This window comes from Danio rerio, chromosome 24, assembly GCF_052040795.2.
Source record: "Danio rerio strain M-AB ecotype USA chromosome 24, GRCz13ab, whole genome shotgun sequence".
Classification (NCBI taxonomy): domain Eukaryota; kingdom Metazoa; phylum Chordata; class Actinopteri; order Cypriniformes; family Danionidae; genus Danio; species Danio rerio.
This window is the reverse complement of record NC_141044.1, coordinates 37,682,416-37,702,500: the sequence shown is the minus strand read 5'-3', so window position 1 is coordinate 37,702,500 and position 20,085 is coordinate 37,682,416. Positions and strand designations below refer to the sequence as shown.

At 38.5% G+C, this 20,085-nt stretch overlaps 1 protein-coding gene across 1 annotated transcript in view; it reads left to right on the top strand.

Moving 5' to 3' along the window:
• Nucleotides 1-20,085, top strand: part of agap3 (ArfGAP with GTPase domain, ankyrin repeat and PH domain 3) — a gene marked incomplete in the record, with an annotated part of 350,962 nt that overhangs the window by 144,863 nt on the left and 186,014 nt on the right.

The following is a 20,085-nucleotide window of genomic DNA, read 5'->3' as shown; positions in this document are numbered from 1 at the left end:
GGTGGTTTTTAATGAAAACGTAATGAGATGTTGAGTCGATATGGTTTTCATGCACTCATTTCTACAGAAACCTCGTCAATTAAATGCATTTCATTAGAGAGAAATGGTATGTAAATCCATATGTAGTTACATCTGATGTTTTTGTTGGGCAGCTCTGTGTGTTTCTGTAATGAGACAACTTGATGAATATTGGTTCTAGTTCATGATGTGAACTGCTTTAGTTTATCGTTTATGATTTTATGGTCATCATTTTGTTGTTGAAGAGTTAGGCTGAGATTGCCAAAATGTCCAAAAAGCATCGACTATGTGATGAAAGTCTGGCCAAACAATATTTTATATTATATTTCCAGACAAAGCAGAGCAAAACATTTGTAAAGGTGTATACTTATAATTTACTACACAAATACTTTATTTAGAATACGTTGCAAAAGTCTTATCCGAGTTTTAGGAACCACAAACAATACTTGACTTCTAGTTGATCATTTGGCGTCAGAAGTGAAAGGCAAAGGCCTCTAGATTCCGCTTATTTTACCAAAATCGAATATGATCATGCCTTGATTTTTTTTCTTCAAGGTATGACTTTGCTTTGACAAAAGTCTTGTCACTAAACAGAAATAATGTCCAGTATAGAATATAAAGTCATGCTGCAGTGGAGAAAGAATAAATATTGTGTGTGACTCCATTATGAGCCTGGAGGACTGCATCCATACATCTCTGCAATGGCTCAAATCACATATTAATAAAGTCATCTGGAATGGCAAAGAAAGAGTTCTTGCAGGACTCCCAGAGAGATTCATCTTCAGTGTCTCCTCCCTCATCTTACAACAGACATGCTCAATAATGTTTATATCTGGTGACTGGGCTGGCCAATCCTGGAGCACCTTGACCTTCTTTGCTTTCAGGATCTTTGATGTGGAGGCTGAAGTATGAGAGAGAGAGCGCTATCCTGCTGAAGAATTTTCCCTCTCCTGTGGTTTGTAATGTAATGGGCAGCACAAATGTCTTGACACCTCAGGCTGTTGATGTTGCCATCCACTCTGCAGATCTCTCGCACGCCCTCATACTGAATGTAACCCCAAACCATGATTTTTACTTCACCAAACTTGACTGATTTCTCTGAGAATCTTGAGTCCATGCTAGTTCCAATAGGTCTTCTCCAGTATTTGTGATGATTGGGATACAGCTCAACAGATGATTCATCAGGAAAATCTACCTTCTGCCACTTTTCCAAATAATCAACTAGAAGTCAAGTTATTATTATTTGTTGCGCTTGCAACTGGGATCGACGACAAGACTTTTGTCAGGTAGTGTACTCGCGCATCTGTAGATTTTAGTTTGCAGATTATTTGAAAAAATCACCAGCAGAATCTTTGCATATTGTTTTAACTTCGCACCAAATGTGAATTGAACATGTGTAATCATCATGTGTAATGCATGAGTTGCTCTTGTTTAATCACAGAATATTTTCTTCTTGAGTTGACTTGTTTTTTTTTTTTGTTTTTTTTTTTAACTTTAAGGGAGATGCGATTGCAGTGAATTCTGCACATTTACAGCTAACACATCAATTTACATCATTTGTGCTACTTCATGCTATTCTTGCTTTTGCATTGTCTTTGTATTTAATCTACTTGTGTGAATGCTTAATTTCGCATTAATGTTGGACTTTTGAAAAGTAATATAAATGCAAATCTTTTTTTTTTTTTTATTTGTTGTTGTGCAGTCTGCAAAAAAATACCGCAATATCCATAATTTACACATTTATTTTGTTTTTAACAGTAACTAAGGGTAAACAAGAACATTCAAAAACCCTCAGTCCCCCATCCCACCTCAAAGGAGAAGAATAAAAAAATAAATTAATTAATAAAACAAAAAACACAACATTAGAACCTACAAGAATTGTCAAAGCATCTGAATAAATATACATACAATATAAATAACACACGCACACATTAATAAAAAAAAACAGAGATCTTTCTTAAAAAAAAAAAAAAAAACAACAACTTATAAATCAGCGAAGAGGTGAGTTGTATTCCTGACAAAATTAAATAGAGGATCCCAGTATTTATAAAATTTTTCAGTGGAACCTCTTAATGTAAACTTAATTTTTTCAGTATGTAGAAAAGACATCAAATCTTCTAACCATGAGACAGTGAGAGGAGGTTTAGAAGACTTCCAGTGTAATAAAATCCGTCTTCGGGCTATCAGTGACGCAAAGGCTAGAACATTAGCATTCTTATTTGAAAGGTTGTCCAACAAAGCAGATACACCGAAAATAGCAATCAAGGGGCATGGTTCAAGAGAAATGTTGAAAATTGTAGAAAAAAGTATCAAAGAAAGAAAAGCCAGAGAACACCTAGTACAACAAACATCCACGCCTGGGAATGTCTTACTTAATTTGACATTCATTATAATTGCAAATCTTGATGTTTAAACTTCTGAGCTGTTTACAAAAACAAACTGCACCAAATACAATAGACAATACACTACATTTTAAAGCCTTAACTCTAGAAAATAAGAAAGCCGCAGTCATGAATCTGATACCTTTTTTTCCACAGCGAAATGTTTAGGTTACTTCTGAAAATGCACAGTAAGTGCCATTTAAAATCACTGCACTGCTTTGATTTTTTTTTTTAGCGCTATCCAAGAAAACACTATTTTATTTTAGTGCTTCAATAAGCAACACCAACTGGCACTGAGTGAATTTGCATTTTATGATGCTCTTCTATTTATAAATGCAACGGTTGCCTCTAATTTGAATAAAATATCCATGTGCAAAAGCAAATAATTTAATAATAACAATCTTTTTTTTTATTGCTCAGCTTTGCATTTAAGAGCATACTGCCTTTTGTAGCACTGCTTTTCAACTATGATGTTAGTTTAATGTGAATTTTAAGACAAGTGGAGAGTTTCATCACAGACAGTGTTGTGGTTGGACCTGAAATATCAGTGGGGCGTCTTGCGTCAGAGCATTGCACAAATGCCGACATGAGTGAAACAAGTTTTGATAGGGGTAGCCAGACTTTTCTCTAAAACAGAGTTGAATATGATGGCTTTTCATTGGGTGCGCACACTGTTAAAGAGGGGACCGTAATGCACCAAGGACATCCTATTGGTTAAAGATTAAGGTTCAGGTAAGCTAGGAACGGCGTGGTTCCCTCCTACTCATGAGGAATTACAGAGGTTTGACATGTTTCCTGTACCTGTCTGCCGCCTCCTCCCTCTTGCCGAGACATTTGTGATATTTGACAGGAGTAAAACATCACCGTCTCATCTAAAGATCAGTTTGTTCACATCTTAAAGACCTCGAAGTTGAGAATGTCACCGGTTAATGGATATTCTTGTGGTTTGGGCAAGTCTTCATGATGATGTGCTTTGGAGGCAGAAGAAGGCAGAGGGGGGAAGAAGACTGTTTGATCTCAGTGGATGTTACAGGGGTGACGACCCCTTACACGGTAGACTCAGGTAAATAAATACTTCTTCAAAGGCGAATCAGACATTTCATCTGTACAGGTGTAAATACTGTCTGAAGAACAGCTACTGATTTATGCTGGGAGTTTTCTATTGGTATCGTTTGGTGATTTAAATAACTGAAATCAAATACTTGTCTAGAGTTCAAGTCATCTGTGTTCAAATGTATCTGTGGCATTAGAAGTAGGTGTTTGATATTTAGTGTAGTCTGTATCAAGGTTATTATAGTTAACGAAAACTTACGAAAAAACGAAAACTAAAATGTAAAAATAATTGTCGTTAACTGAAATAAAAATAACAACGAGAGTTTTTTCAAAAACTAGAACTAACTGAAACTGTATTGTGTACATACAAAACTAACTGAAACTAACTAAAATTATAGCAAAAACCTCCTTCGTTTTCGTGTTTGTAAATGTATTTAATAAATAATCTTACTGTAAGCCTTTTAGAAGTAAATATAATACGCGCGCAGGTGTTTGTGTTTGACCCTTTCGCTCCTCAGAGTCTCCTGCTGCCACTGGCCAGACCGAGCCGGTTCTCCTCGAGTCATCCTCTCTGTTGCTCCCGCGACAAAAACAACGCGTGGACATGACAGCAGCACGGTGACAGCATTAAATACAGAGATATAAAACTATTACCTTAACACATTTGTGCCCAATAATGGGTTTTATTTCTGTATCGCGATCACGAACGAATCTTTTTAACCGGATCTTCTAAGTGAACGGGTTGAACTAGTTCACCAAATCGAACTGAATCATTTGAAACGACTTGCGTCTCCAGTAAGCATTTATTCACCCACTTATCCACCCACTTCTTACTTTATAACAAGCCTAATACCCCCTCTGATAATAATCCAATAAATACTCCCATTCAGTTATTAGAACAGTAACGTTACATTGAGAAGCGGTGAACCGATAATACTGCGCATGCGTGATTCAGTAAACCAAACACAAAGTACAGCCCGCTGTGTGACTGAACGGATCTTGTAACAACTGCCGCGCGGGTGAACTGAGGGCTTAAATGAGAGAATCTGGTGAAAAATGTAAGTTTATTTCATAACAGACAATCGTAATGGAGTTTAAATAAGTGAAGCATGATTAAGTTGGGTTTACAGTTAGTAAAAGTTCACTGTAAGACATTTTTTAGATTATGGTGATGTTTTAACTGACTGAAATGACTATTGCTGACTACATAACTAAAACTAATGAAAAATCCAAAACTATTATAACCTTGGTCTGTATTGAACTTGGCGAAGCAGTGGCGCAGTAGGTAGTGCTGTCGCCTCACAGCAAGAAGGTCGCTGGTTCGATCCTCAGATAAATTGGCGTTTCTGTGTGGAGTTTGCATGTTCATTCCGCTGTGGCGACCCCGGATAAATAAAGGGACTAAGCCGACAAGAAAATGAATGACTTTAGTATTGCTTTGGTTGTTGATATTTTAGGCGATTGTCTATTAGTGAAGCTGAAGATGAGTGAGAGAATTCTCATGATAAACGGATGAGATCTAATTAACACTTGGTAGTAAGGTGCAGTTTTTTTATGTAGTAACAAGTGGACAGTCCTAAATATAATTGTAATAGTGTCTAATGGTGTACTCACACTAGGCACGGTTGTCTTAAACTGCCCAGGTGCAATTGTCCCCCCTTCCCTGATATAGCTGACTTTTTCCAGCCCAAAAGGTTGTCCAAAACCCACCTGAATGGACAAAAATGCCTAAATATTAGATTAATATTTATTTAATTTTAATTTGTTTAAATCAGAAATTAGCCTAGTTACTTTAATTGTCGTAATTTAACCATACAGCAACCACCAGTCACAGAACCACAATAATAAAATTACAACGTAACTGGATCACATCACAACACTGCACCTCTGTAGATTAGACTGCTTACTCGCCTACATATTGCAGATTTATTTGTTTAAAGAGGATATTTAAATAGTTTATACATTTTTGTTTGCATTAAATATCCTGTTTATTAAAATAAAGTATTTTAGAAGTTAGTTTCAGTCTGTTGGTTTTAAGTATATCAGTTAGCTAGTCTGCAGCAAAGTGTCTCTAGTGAATCTGGTGAGCCTAAAAATAATTCATTTGGCAACTCCCGAAACGATGACTTGTTTGACACAACAGAAGTAGGACACCGGAGTTCCAGCTTCTACAGCAGCTCCCTGGATTCCTAGTAGGGTTCAGGTAGATGCATTATGGCGTAAATGCATAAATTCATTTGATGTTTTACATTCTTTTGAACACATGTAGGTGCTGCTTGTCAATCAGCGCTCGACGCTTTTATGTTCGTTCTTGCTGTCAATTGCGGGAAAAATTGTCAATAAATGTTTTATGATAAACCACTGTGAGTTTAACTGCAGGTGCTACGTGAAGCACGTGTACGTAAAGGGGAGTCAGGTTTGTCGAGAAGTAAACCTAACCCTAAACCAATCTCACAGTAACCTGTTGTGTTTTATTATCGTCCATACTAGGGGTCACCAATCTCGGTCCTGGAGGGCCAATGTCCTTGCAGTTTGATCAGGGTTGGAGCTAAAATCTCCAGGAACAAGTTTGGTGATCACTGGTGTATACCTACCCCAACCCTAATCCCAACCCAGGGCTCGATATTGTGACCATTTTGATCGCATATGCGCCCGAAATTTAAGCTATGCGACCTCATAATATATATTGGGAGCATTCGTGCGACTGCATATAATGGTTGTAGTGCGACCTGTTTTGGGTTTTTTTTTTCTAAAAACGTGGTAAAATCGGTCTTCCCTGCCGCTATATTGGTTCATATTAGCTGTCACTAAAGACTTTCCGCTGTCAGTCGACAGGGCGGGAGCTTTTGTGACCGCGGGGAATGCAAACGGCTGAAGAGTGAAAAGTACACTGACTCTCGATGCTTTACATGCACTGCGTGTTCAGCCAAAACAATCTCATGACAATTCGTAACTTTTTCATACGTTTCCTCGTGAGATCAGGCTGCAACAGCACAAATGTCCGCTAAAACACCATCACCAAAGAAGCTTGCCTTTACTGGGTTTAAACTGATGCGGGTTATAACCAAGAACAGTATTGTGCCAGTGGTCATCGGGAGAATCCTGCTCTGCCCCCCTCGTAATGGGCCGGCTCGCATGCTTTTCCGCAAACACAGAAAGATGTAACTCAGCGTGTAACGAGGCTGAGCATTAAAACGACACGAACCGAAACCAAAACTTTTAAAAGTGAGACTTTTCTTCCTTTCTTTTGTCCGTTCTTTCTTGAGGTGTATATTATTTTTCTATTTAATTACTGATGACTGCTTTGCAACTTTCAGCATTGAATTGAATGATTTACTATATTATTTTGTTTTTTTTTTTTGTAGCAGAACTATTATTTATTAAATTGACAAGCATATAAAAACAGAAGTACAAAATAAATATTTCTTACTACAATGCTTCATTTGTGTTTGATGCAAACCATCAATTTATTTTTTCATAATAAATAAGTAACAGAAGGACTTTATATAGCAGATAACTTACATTAAAGCACATTCAAGGCAGCATGATGATGAGAAATATAATTCATTATTAGTATTATTGTCATCATCGTCATCATTAATATTTTATAATTATTCAACATTCATTTTGGAATTATTGCATAAATATTAAGTCATCACAGCATTAGTTAGATAGTTTTTTCTGGGTTTTGTTAGTCCCAGTTGATGTTTTCAAATACAATAAATCCCTTAATATACAACTTGTCAAATATATCATTCATTTTTGGTGGGTGCTCCTAAATTTTTTCTGGTGCTCCTAAATTTTTTCTGGTGTTCCTAAATATTTCAGGTTGGGAGCACCGGTGCTACCAAGTAAGAAAGTTAATTTCGAGCCCTGCAACCTCACAGTAACTTGTTGTGTTTATTGACGTCTACACCTACCACCCCACTTGGAGGTCTCCAGGCTGCAGCGACACCTACTTAACCGAATCGGGAAATGGGGGTCAAATATGCCTGGCTACGGTTCGGATAGCCTAGTTTGAGTACACCCTAAAATGTATTATACTCATCCATCTTGTACCCCAAGGTTGTCAAATACATTTGATTGGACTGCTTTTGTAGTGTAAACACTTATATGGTAAATAAATTTGAAGAGCCCACCTACTATTTGCTTATTGTTCTTGCACCATTCTTGCTTATTTTTGTTGTACCAAAACACCAGTTGCTATCAGAATTATAGTTGCCACCCACATCCTTTTCATTCAGTTACTTTCCTGCTTGTAAGCCACATAAGATGGTTTGGATCATTCAGTAGTACTCTTGTGTCACACTGAACACTCCTGTGAAAGTGATTTAGGGCATGATGAAATAAGAGGGGAGGATATGAAATCCAAACACAGTTGATCACCGGAGATGTTAAATATGGATTTGTAGAGAAACAGTGATGATATTCACAGATTTGAAGTTCAGGAATATTTCTAGTGGGGGGCTACTCGAGATATACATTATAGCTTACAGTGTGTGTCAAGTTTTGTTTTTCCTTGTAGAAAGTCTAGGATTAGTAACCTGTGGCTTATGACGTGTTCTCAGACTTGTCAGATGTCAGACAAGAGTTAACTGAAGTGGCGCACAGATTGACTGGATCTGTAGACTGGACTATAATGAAATTCGTGTTGTCTGTACGTTGCAGAGAATATGTGACAATCAAAAAAGAAATGCTATAGAGCAGAACGTTGGGAAATAAAGGGAGTTGAGAAGTCAAGAAATTGAAACACAGATAAAGGATACAAAAAGATTGGACAATTGAAAGGGGGAGGCAGGAATGAAACAAATACAAAGAGTAGAGGAAGGAAATAAATAAAATAGTAAGGCAGGAGAAGGAAGGAAAGCTTGGCGGAAGTAAAGAAGAAGTGTAAAGAAAGACCGTAAGAGGAAGATTAGTTTCTGTCAAAATAGTCTGCTTAAAGCTGTGGTTGATCATTTTAATTAAGTAACCTGTATTACATAGTTAAGTCATAATAGGCTGTTCGTAGACAAAACAAAGTGTTTTTTGTTTAATTATATTGACCTTATTCTAAAATGCGGAAGTGCGCCTGTTTTCGCGATTGTCGCCTATGGGAGAAATGACTAGGAATAATAAACGGCAGAAAACGCTCAAACTACTTGCTCTACAAACAAATGTTTGCTTGACTATACAGACCAAGTAGAATAATATAATACGAAAATATCAAATTGCAACATCAAGCAGCATAACGAGCAGTTTATAACGTCAAAAAATGAATGGAAGTCAATGAGATCGGAAGTCTCAAGCCAAAAAGATTCAAATGGCAGCGCCCACTCGTCGGCGGAGAATAAGGTGAATATCCATCAAATGACAGCCTCAAGGTTACTGTAGTCCAACAGGAACATTACCTTTCATAAATTATTTTGCACCATGGGAATCTTTGTTTAAATGTTGTCAAGTGAGTCTAAAATATGATTCCCCTCAATGGGAGTGCAGTAATATTAGACGTTTGGGGCAGTTTTCATTGGAACCACATGTGGGTGCTGTTTACAAGCACAAAATCTGCTCCCGTGTTTTCCTAACCCAGATGACTTTTACTGACACTGGCAGTAAGATCTACCACATTGGAAAACATGCTATACTCAATACTAGCAGACAGTCTTAACAGTGTATGTTAAATATTTCCTATTGGAGGGTGGATGCTGTTGTGCTTGTATATTCATAGCTGGAGACAGCTTCTGCATGTAAAATTGGTACATCTAGAAAATCATTTTATATTCGATGCACATTGTCTTTCTCTTCCATAATGCTTATTCACCCTTTCTGGAGTTTGCATAGGTGGCATGAAAACTTTTGACATGACATTCACTTAGCATAGGCAAAACCTTGCATGAGAAAACTGGGGAATTGTTTGGCATTTCATCCTCCTCCCCCTTGCAGTGAGCTCCCCAGTTTTGTTTGCCAATTTCTGGCTTATTCATTTGATGAGGAAATGCAGTTGCAAGGGAGGGCAGTTTAGAAAGGGGGGGAAGGGGCCAGAGAATTAGAGAGTGAATGATTGAGGGAGGCTCCAAGAAAGGGAAGCTCAACAAAATGCCCTTTAATTTGGATGCTTTATAGGATGGTGCAAATGTTGGTAACCGTGCCGAAGATACTCACCACCCAAAGCATCAGACACCCTACATTTTAATCTTCAGTCACAGCAGTAGCTCCCACAGGGATTTCTCTACAGGTGCTTTGGCAATGTCTCCGCTTTATTGAAAGAAAGGATTCTGCTCCTTGCTTTGCTGTTATCCTTAGGACATGTGGGACCAGCTTGAAGTTCAAACAGAGCCCTTTTGCTCAAGCCAAGAAGCGGAACATTAAGGAACTTGTCTACACTGCTGACTGCAGGGTTGCACAGACCTGTTTTTGACAGTAGGAGAAGACCAAAGGCTTTTTAATCTGTGGCTGCACTTATCGCCTCTGTGCGCACAGGTTTTTTGTTGTTCCCCCACAATTCCCTGCAAGGTAAAAGTAGCAGGGAGGTCATGCTGGGGCTTGTTTGAAGTTCCCCCCCACCCTCTAACTCTGTTTCTGTCTCTCACAAGTCAAAGGTGAGGGATTATGCTTGCTTTTGGAATGTGGCCTGGAGGTGAAAAACTCAGAGAGCGTCTGTGTTAGATAGAGTGCTTAAGTTGGCGAGAACAAGCTTGCAGAGGTGTGTCCACGATTAAAAAAAATGGGAATCCTAAAAATAAGTTCACATTTTATCCACTGAGACCAAGTTAGTAAAACACTGTACATAGTTGCTGTTTACAAAGAATGGGACTACAGGAGGAGGTCCAGACTCTCATGCCTTCAGGGCGGGCTGAGAAGAGAGGAGAGGATGAGTTCATAGCTGTAAAGAGCAACGTGGGAGAGGAAGACGACGACAACGAAAGACAAGAAGCGAATCAGAGGGAGGAGCGTCAAGAGAGCCCAGGGCAGAGGAGGAGCGCAGCTGGAAAGCTCAACAGGTGGCTTTACCTGAGCAGCACAGGGAACAGGGGGTGGAGGAAAGGGGAAGTTCTCGGAATGAGGACAGACCGGTTACCTCCTATCCTCCGGGACAACTGTACGCAACAATCGTCTGCGGAACACTTTGACTTTGCTGGGGTAGAGAAAGCTTTGACTGAGGAGCTCCGTACTGGTGTTTGCCACATTCCCTTTAAGGAACTAATTTGCAATGCTGTTTCTGTGGAGAATGCAACAGAATCTCATGTGGTGGTCTTGCAAAGGCCCGCACATGGGCTTCGGCTCCTGGGCAGCAGAAGAGCGATGAGCATGTTTGTCTTCCCAGACAACAACAGGAGACAGCAAACCACATCAACCAACCACCAAGACAGTTCTACAAGACCTCGCAGTTTTTGCATGTTGGAAGCAACCAACTCTAAACAAGTTATTTTGCCTACCTCTGCTTCCACTAATCATGGTTTTCCAGATGTGGTCCAGCGGTGTAGGACACGGCGAGCTGAGCTGCGTGCCATCGATGGTTTAAAACCTGACATGCCGCCATCTGCCAGCCTGCTACCTCTTCGTCTAGAAGAACCGCCAATCCGACGGACTTTGAAAAGCAGGAGCAAACCAAGGCCTGTTAGCATGACTGTTCTTGAGCTTTATAAAGAGCGTAGTGGATCTCGGGATGAGCTTGCAAGCCATACTGGCACCGGTAGTTTGCCTCGTCCAGGATTCCGGTGGAAATGGTTTGGTCGACAGGCAACTGGAAAAGAAATGGGGGTGACACAAATTTCAGCAAAGCTGAAGGAATCTAACAAAGAAGAAGCACCCAAAAAAATGTTCGGATCGCTGAGAAGGAGTTTGAGCCTCCGGATGAGACGAAATCGTAATCAACCTGAGCATGAGGACAGAACTGAGCTGAGACGCACTGCAAGTATTGGAGAAAAATCTATGCAAAGCACTCGCCCATTCTCGTACCTTACTGGCAGGACGTTAACACCAGCATGTGAACAAGATGAGGACCAAGGGGCCACACAATACATACAGTACCAAACACAGGGCAAAGTAGCAGTCTTGGAGGTTCCTCTTCGACCTGCCAAATTAACCAAGCCCACTAAACAAATGCAGCCAGAGACTAGTTTTTGGCAGCTAATTGCTAGTCGTTTTAAGAGGAAGGAGCCGTTGTCCAGCAACAAATCTGAGCTGAGCACTGGAAGCCAAGCAGTTGGCAGCCATCCCCCCGTGAGAAATAAAAAGCCAGATTCTGTTGCTATAGAGACTCTAGCTGGCATTGGTTTCCGCAAAGGTCAAGGTAAGTCGTGTAAAATGCATAATTTCATTCCACATCCCAGTCTGACGGAGGAAAAGGTGCTGCTTTTTGTCTGAAGAGGACATACTCTGAGTGCCTGGACGTAGCCTTGGAGAGCAGGGCAAATTGATTAAATATTTAAACGATATTGAAGGTTTGGCTTGGGCAGCACCAACAGGCATAATAAGAGGTTAAATGCATTATTCACTCCCCGTGCTTTGGCTCTGTTGGAGTGTGTGTGTGTTTGTGTGTGTGTGTGTGTGTGTGTGTGTGTGTGTGTGTGTGTGTGTGTGTGTGCTTGAGCTGTTAATTGGCTCCAAGAGGAGTTTTCTTCCAGTGCAAGTCTGCACCGCAATTGAATTAGGAAGCCAAAAAGCGTCTATCAAATCTTGTTTAATCATTAACGCTTTCAAGGTAATCAAATAGACTGCAGGAATAAGTCAGAGATGGAAGATGCAGACGAATAAAAGGAGAATAATTTAATGGCTCTGTTTTATTATCAGAACCCTCCTAAGCACTGCTCAGGAATGCTCTTCCTTTTGCAGAATGGAACACAGAACACTTCTGTTCTCATGGGATTGGAGTTAGGGTTTGTTTATGCTTTTACAGATATGAAGGTTAAATCGTGACCCTCATGCAGACAACAGTCCTCATGATTTTTTAAAGCGATATCATTCGGAGTCGATTCATTCTTTTGCCTGCAGCAGATGCATCGTCTCAAAGGTAGAGAAAACAAATAGTGCAGAGCTTTACGCTGTGATTTTTGAAAAAGGATTATGTTACAAAGAGTGGAACAAGTAGATGTGTGTAGGCAAAGGCTCTTAACCTCATGTCACCTCAGTGCCTTTGTAATCCTTACTTACACAAAAAAATCATTAGTTTTCCCTGTGGCATTTTCAACGGATGTGAATATTTGAACAAAGTCTATGCGCAGAGTTGCATATGGATCATCTTTTGCACATTAGTTCGTCTTTAATCAGTGAAGTCTGGCTTGCAAATGCAGTGTGATATATTTCACAGCTGAAGTTGTTGTCAGAATATAATTTGAATGAAGCGTCTGCAAACACAAGATGACTGAAATGTCAGTGGAGAGATGCTAGCACATCTGCTATGGAAATAGAGCTGTCCTTATGTTTGAATTAGTAGGACATGTAGCAGGATAGAAGATGATGTTATTTGGCAGTACATCTTGAGGTGTTTTGAGGACTTGTTACATTGTGGAACAGCTAGTACAGGACTGACAGGCTTAAAGGGTCATGAGATCCCTAATTACAGCACAAATCTTACCAGATTGTTAATAAATGACAGGGTCCCTTTGTTTTGATGGTCCATTTGTTGAATTTAAATTACATTGCATCTACATGCCAACTAAGGGTGTCACGATCCTCCAAATCCTCGATTCGATTACATTTTCGATTCTTAAGTCACGATTCGATTTGATTTTCAATTATGAATAATTAATTAATTAATAACGAATTAATTATTTGTTGCCTACCGTTTAAACTACCTGACCTGCATGGTCTTTGTTTTACCCATAACCAAATCATACAGTAAATGAATAAAGGTAAGTTGCACACATAATTACCAAAATCTATCTATTGAAAATAATCTATCTATTAAAGAAACGTTGGCTAGAATTCTGCATTTTAGGCTTAAATTATAGAGAGACATATGTTATATATAGCAGATGAACCGAGACTGCATCAGATCGCGAAGCAGATCAATGTTAATCATTTCCGCACTGACACCTCGAAAGAAAGAACAAAACAACTGGCCTAACACAACATATTATAAGATTAAAACATGAAAAAATCATCAGATAGTAACTTCGGTCAATTTTCCTAACGGATAAACCGAGATCAGGCTGGATAAACCGCTCTCGGTAATATTTCAGCATGCTTTCACTTTCGCATTTACCGGTAAGAATGACGTCTCGCCCTGCTCATCGTTCTCTCTTCATATAGCCGTATAAATGACTATTACACGATCATAATACACTGTGATATAGCCTGGGTCGTTAGTTTCGTTGCATTGTTTTGATTTCTCACTACAATCGGTCCGCTTAATAGGGCAGAGACCGTCTCATTCAGGCGATCTCGGACTGATTGATTTGGCGCGGATGCGAGCGCAACTGCTGGATATATGCCAAACAAACCGCGCTTACGGGGGAAACGAGACAGATTCCGAAACAAACGTCTATGTGTGAAAGCACCGTAAGATTGTATTTGCACACAATTGACAGACAGTCGCAGCACGCAGCTCTGGCTCGATCTGGCACACAACAAGGCAGCACTGTACACTGGCCCGAGCGTCGCACGAGCGTGGCAGCATTGACGATTCTATTTTTTGATTCGATAATCAAAATTGAGCATAAATTTCGATCGATTTCGATTTAAAATCGAAATCGTGACACCCTTAATGCCAACTAATTCTCACTTGAATATACATAGACTGTTACGTTGGGGTTAGGGTTAGGTTTTTTGTAAGTTGACATGTACTTGCAGTCTGTCAACTTACAATAGTCAGTTAAATGTCTGTTGAATGTCTGTATCAACTGTTATTAAGCAGACAGTCTACTAATACTCAAATGGACCATCAAAATAAAGTGATACCAATTAAAGAAATCTTTGAAGGAGGACACATCTCTGGAAATCTATCAGTTTATCTGGACTGATTCTTTTAACAGACTGTGTTTGGACAGAACCACTGAGCCAAGTACTTTAATTTGATCCAATGAGACATTGGCTATCATCCAATCAGTTGACTTGCATTTATTGTAACAATATACTCGCATTACATTCTTAAGTGTACCTCGGAAAGCTCTCTTCAGCACAGCAAGCTTACATTAAATGACTTTCAGGGCCTGTTTTGAGGCAGTACCATTAGTCACTCGTCACATTGTGGCTAGTCTACACCCTTGGCATTTGCTCAAGTTTATTTTCATTGGTTACTAAGGAAACGATTCTCCCCAAAATTCCCAGATTGACCTTTCTTTGCAAAAAGTTGACTGACAGTCGGAATGTTAGGTGTGTTTGCTGAACTTGAGAGGTTTTTGGACCAAAGGGTTGCGTGTGCCTGTCGTAACATGCCCTGGAAGTTTGACAAGCAGGTCGTTTCTGTCTTCTATAGCTGTGAGTTCTTGGTATTTCAAGCCTGGAAGACTTTACCTTTTCTCACCTGCGTATAAAGTGCTAGACTCTCCTTAAAGGCCTTCTCAGATGGAATTAAGATGACTTTTTGGCCTTGGGGTCGTGATGGCTGGGAAAATAGTGTTAGGTCACTTCAAAAGAGTGCAAAGCTAGAGAATTGCATCGTGCCTAGCTTGAAAGAATCCATTACAGTGAGTTATAAAGGTACAGAAAGTTTCCTTTCTCTTTTAGAAAGTGCCAGCGTAATGAGAACACCATGAGACATGCATTTCAACCTTAAATCCAACTACAAAAGCTCTGCATTTCCCAAAAGAGCTTTAAATTTGGTCTGTGTAAGAATTGTTACGTATTGATCTCTTTTTTTATGGCTAGTGGGTGAACAGCTTGTGATGGAACTTTCTGACTTCTTAAATTGTCTATAAAAGCCCATTCACTGTTTTTATATGAAATTTCTAGGACTGACTAAAAACTGATGTCCTGGTCAGGTTTTTTTTATCGCTAATCAAATCATTCATTTAGTTCTTTTAATATTTTGTATGTATTGTATAGCTGTCGCATCACAGCAAAAAGGTCGCTGGTTTGAATACTGAGCCAGTTGGCATTATTGTGTGGAGTTTGCATGTTCTCCCTGTGTTGGTGTGGGGTTGGTGTGGCTCCTGGTGCTTTAGTTTCCCCTACAGTCCAAAGACCTGCACTATAGGTGAGTTGGATAAACAAAATTGGAAGGGCATCCGCTTCGTAAAACATTTGCTGGAATAATTAGTGGTTCATTCCACTGTGGTGAACCCTGATAAATAAGGGACTAAGCCTAAGGAAAATGAATGAATAAATGTATTGTGTTGAGTCTCAATAGAAATCTTATATTTTTCTAGTGCACGTTTAAATGCATTAAGCTTATAAAAAATAAGCCTTTCAATATCTCACTGCAAAGTAATTTCAACTTTTTTATTTTTATTTATTCTTATATTTTTTCTTCTTCTAATTAGGTATGTACTGACAAGGAAATGTTAGCTTACTTTATAACAGAAACTAATTAGTCATATTTGAAAGCCAATTATCAATAAAAAGGCTTATAACTACAAATTTTTATGTGGATTTTTCAAGGTCTAATTACAGAAACGCAAACTAATACAGTGGAAAACTTTTATTTTATAACTTTAGCTACAGAAAACTAATTTGTTATCTTATCGGCCAATGCATTTGTTGGTCGGCGCAAAAATGGTCTCTACTTGTAATCAAAGAATGAAAAAGAAGTTAGTATACTGCCAAACTAAGCATTGAATCAATGCATATGCCTCAATTCAACTGAGTGGTAGAGTACGGTTTAATTCAGTACAGGTCACCTTTACCAGACTTGTGTCTCCAATGCCAAATAGTACCAATAGTACTCTTTTGGTAGGCGTGGTGTACGACAGAAAGTTGCAGGCAGCGTCATATTGCTTCAAGTTCAAATATCGAGAAGCACTTCTTCTATATCTATCTATCTATCTATCTATCTATCTATCTATCTATCTATCTATCTATCTATCTATCTATCTATCTATCTATCTATCTATCTATCTATCTATCTATGTATATATGTATGTATGTATATATGTATATATGTATATTAGATATTAGATATATTATATTAGATATTAGATATTTGGGGCTGGATGCTGGGCAATTTCGTCTTATGCAATATGCATTGGGAGGGTGCTATCGCAGATGGACCTGTCAGAGGAACGCCACTCACTTTAACGTTAATTTTGCCAAATAACTGTGCTTATCACTGGCTGACAAGCTGTTATAATATGCTGAAAGCATTATGTAAATAATATATATAATATGTAATCAATATGACTTATCTCTAAGACAACAACAAACTCTGTACTGCACCGGATGTCATTCCCTTGCTGTAAATGCTAGCTTTCCTGTTTTTTTTTTCTGCAACCCGTACGCATTCTGAACGTTTACAAACATGGTAATTCGTCTATAAGCTGCTTGCCGCAATTCACTTTATGGCCACCGGTGTTGCTATTGTGTAACAACAGCTTCTAGTGCCTCATAACGCATATTGATTTCCTTGCATTCTGGTACATCTACAGGAAGGCCTGAAAATGAATTCAGCACAATTTCTAAACGTCCCCCTTGTGATTGCGATGGCCTTGCCCTCTCTGAGTCACTTTTTTTTCAGCTTGGTAACAATAAAGTTCGCCGTGGCTCCCATATGACTCAGAAAGCGCATTGTTTGCAGCTTTAAAGCATCAAAATGAAGTGCAACATCATTCTGATTCCTTTCAACTGCAGTGCGGTTCAAATTTTAGAGGAAATTTTGCATCTGTCACTCCCAAAATACCTGCCTCGTTGAGTTGAGATTGCGTGCACTCAGTCTGAAGCCTAATTACTCTGATTTGTTTTGACTCGAAGCATCTTTGGGATAAATGCTAGTGTCCTGTGGGATTGTGGGGTGTGGTTGTCAAGTTCAGATGTGTTTGCTTGTTGGCACAGGTCCACTTTTCCTTAGATTTGTGTGAAAATGGCTGGTTTGATCAGGGCACGTTGCTGAGCGCAGCAGGAAGAATCTCATCTGAGTCACTTCAGCGGTTTGTTGAGTGCAAAGGGAGGGTGAGACATCAAGTTTAAATGAAGGACAGAAGGAAACACCTCCTGACGTGCCGTGCGTTACACTTAGCTCAACTCGGGGTGTGCAATATGGCGAAATATATCGTGTGGACAAAATAAAATGTCTATTTGCATTTTTTATTTTGCATTATGCTCTATCTATGCTTTATTTCATGGTATTAGAAAATACATTGTTTATGGTACTATTTGTTCGTATGAGTACAATATCACACATGCAGACAGAAACATGAACAGCATCATGAGAAAGTTGCAGTCTTAAAAGAACATTGTTAGCATTTTACATTTTGTTTGTCTAAAGTGTCCAGTTATAAAGTTTAAAGTGTACGTTTTAAGTCAAATATTTGCCCTGAAATTTTAAATAAAGTGAAACATTATCATATGAATGAGTACATTTCTGAGTATATTCTTTAAAATGTAAAGATTTATATATATGTGTATGTATGTATGTATGTATATATGTATGTATATGTGTGTTTGTGTGTATGTGTGTGTGTGTGTGTGTGTGTGTATATATATATATATATATATATATATATATATATATATATATATATATATATATATATATATATATATATATATATATATATATATATATATATACACACACACACACACAACAGTTCTGTCTGGTTCTCAAATCTGATTGGCTGATAGTTTTACGATATACTGCAATATCAGAACTCCTACAGCCTCTTTACCCTTTGTGTATTACTCCGCCCACATACAGCCAGCAAAAAGCAGACACTACAGATCTAAAGTTTAAAAGATGCTTGCTCAACTGTTTTAACTGTCAGCTTGTGATTTGAATCCGGAAGAAAGTAGTTCCTCATACAAAAGGGTTTTTGAGACTCTCCATGTTTGATTTTGTTTTTATATACACAATTATGCCGTCAAACTGTTGTATAAATGCAATATCACACGAGTAGCAGTGCGATATGGCTGTATACCTGCGGCTTTGTGCCAACGCACACCTCCCACCAGTGCCGATATACAGCCATATTGCACTGCTACTTGTGTGATATTGCTCATATGTATATATATATATGTATATATGTGTGTGTGTGTGTGTATGTATGTGTATATATATATATATATATATATATATATATATATATATATATATATATATATATATAATTTTAGTTGGGGTAACAGCAGTGCTTGTATTATCAAGACAACTATGGACACTTTTAAAAATGTAGGAGAGACTAGTGGTTGCTTTTTCAAGTTATTCAGAGCTGTATGCAAATCTTGAATATCACAATATTATTAAATATTACATTCATAAGTCAGCCTTAATGCGTTACCCCCAATACTGACTGAAAGGATATATTGTGCAGCCCTACCTCGCACTATCAAAAAATAGTATCGAATATTGTTATTTTTCAAGCTATCGTATCGAAATTAGAGATTCCAGTATTATGACAGCACTAATATCGGGATAAAATAAAATGACTTCTTTCATGATTTGAGATTTCATCATATCGCCCAACTCTAAGCACAACGTGTTCTCTCCATAACACAAACACTCACAGTGACTCTTATTTTGGTACAATGTATAACCGGTTTCGCTCATGAAGGGCTCCCTTTCTTGGTGTATTTTTCTCACAGAGTATTTTCTCTTCCCTGATGCGTTGAATAGTCATTTTGATTAGATTGGACAAGGGCAGCGGAGTGAAAAATGAAGCAAACAATGCAGTGCCACAGACCTCAGTGGCGCTTTAAAAAGGCTGCCCATGTGCCCGCTGTGCTGATGATGTAATCACTGTACAACAGACAGTGTTCCTGTGTGTGTGGGGCAGGGTTTTGCTGGGCCAATGATGGCTTGTGTTTTCACTGTCGTGTCAGTCTGTGTAGGCAAGATGACAAACGTGATTATTAGTAGCAATTAATCCTCTGCATGAGGGGATGACACACTTTTCATTTACTGTGGGTTTTTTGTCTATTATTGAGGACCAGACTCTTAAAATAAAATTGTTCCTTTAGGTTTAAAAAAAAAAATTGCATTAATTATCATTGTATAAAAATAAACAAACAAATATAGACTCATCAGTCAAATAAGATTCATATTTTAACAACAAAAGGCAGGATTTAAATTCCAAGTTTGCAAATTGCTTTTCTGTCTGCTAAATACTTTCTTCATATTTTTGCAATTTTTGCATATCTGTAAACGTGAGTTTTTGAATATGTAGTTTTGCGAATATTTCAATGTGGTGATGTCATTGACCCATGAACATTTCTTGCTTGTCGTCAAACTATTTCATAATGGTAACAAGAGGTGATTCAATCATAACGTAACATTAAAGCAGCGGTCATAAGTGTCAATATGTGGACCTTTTGCGACTCTCTGAAACTATTGTTATTGTTTACATCCCTCAAAATGGTCTATATGTTTTTCTTTTTTTGTTATGCTAGTTGGTTGTTATGGTGTTGCATGTTCTTTTCTATTATGTTCTGGTGGTTGCTAGGTGGATGTTATATTATTCTACTAGGTTGTTGCTATGAATAGGGATGTCCCGATGCAACATTTTAACTTCCGATACGATACCGATATTGCAGCCATTAGTCCGATACGATACCGATATAA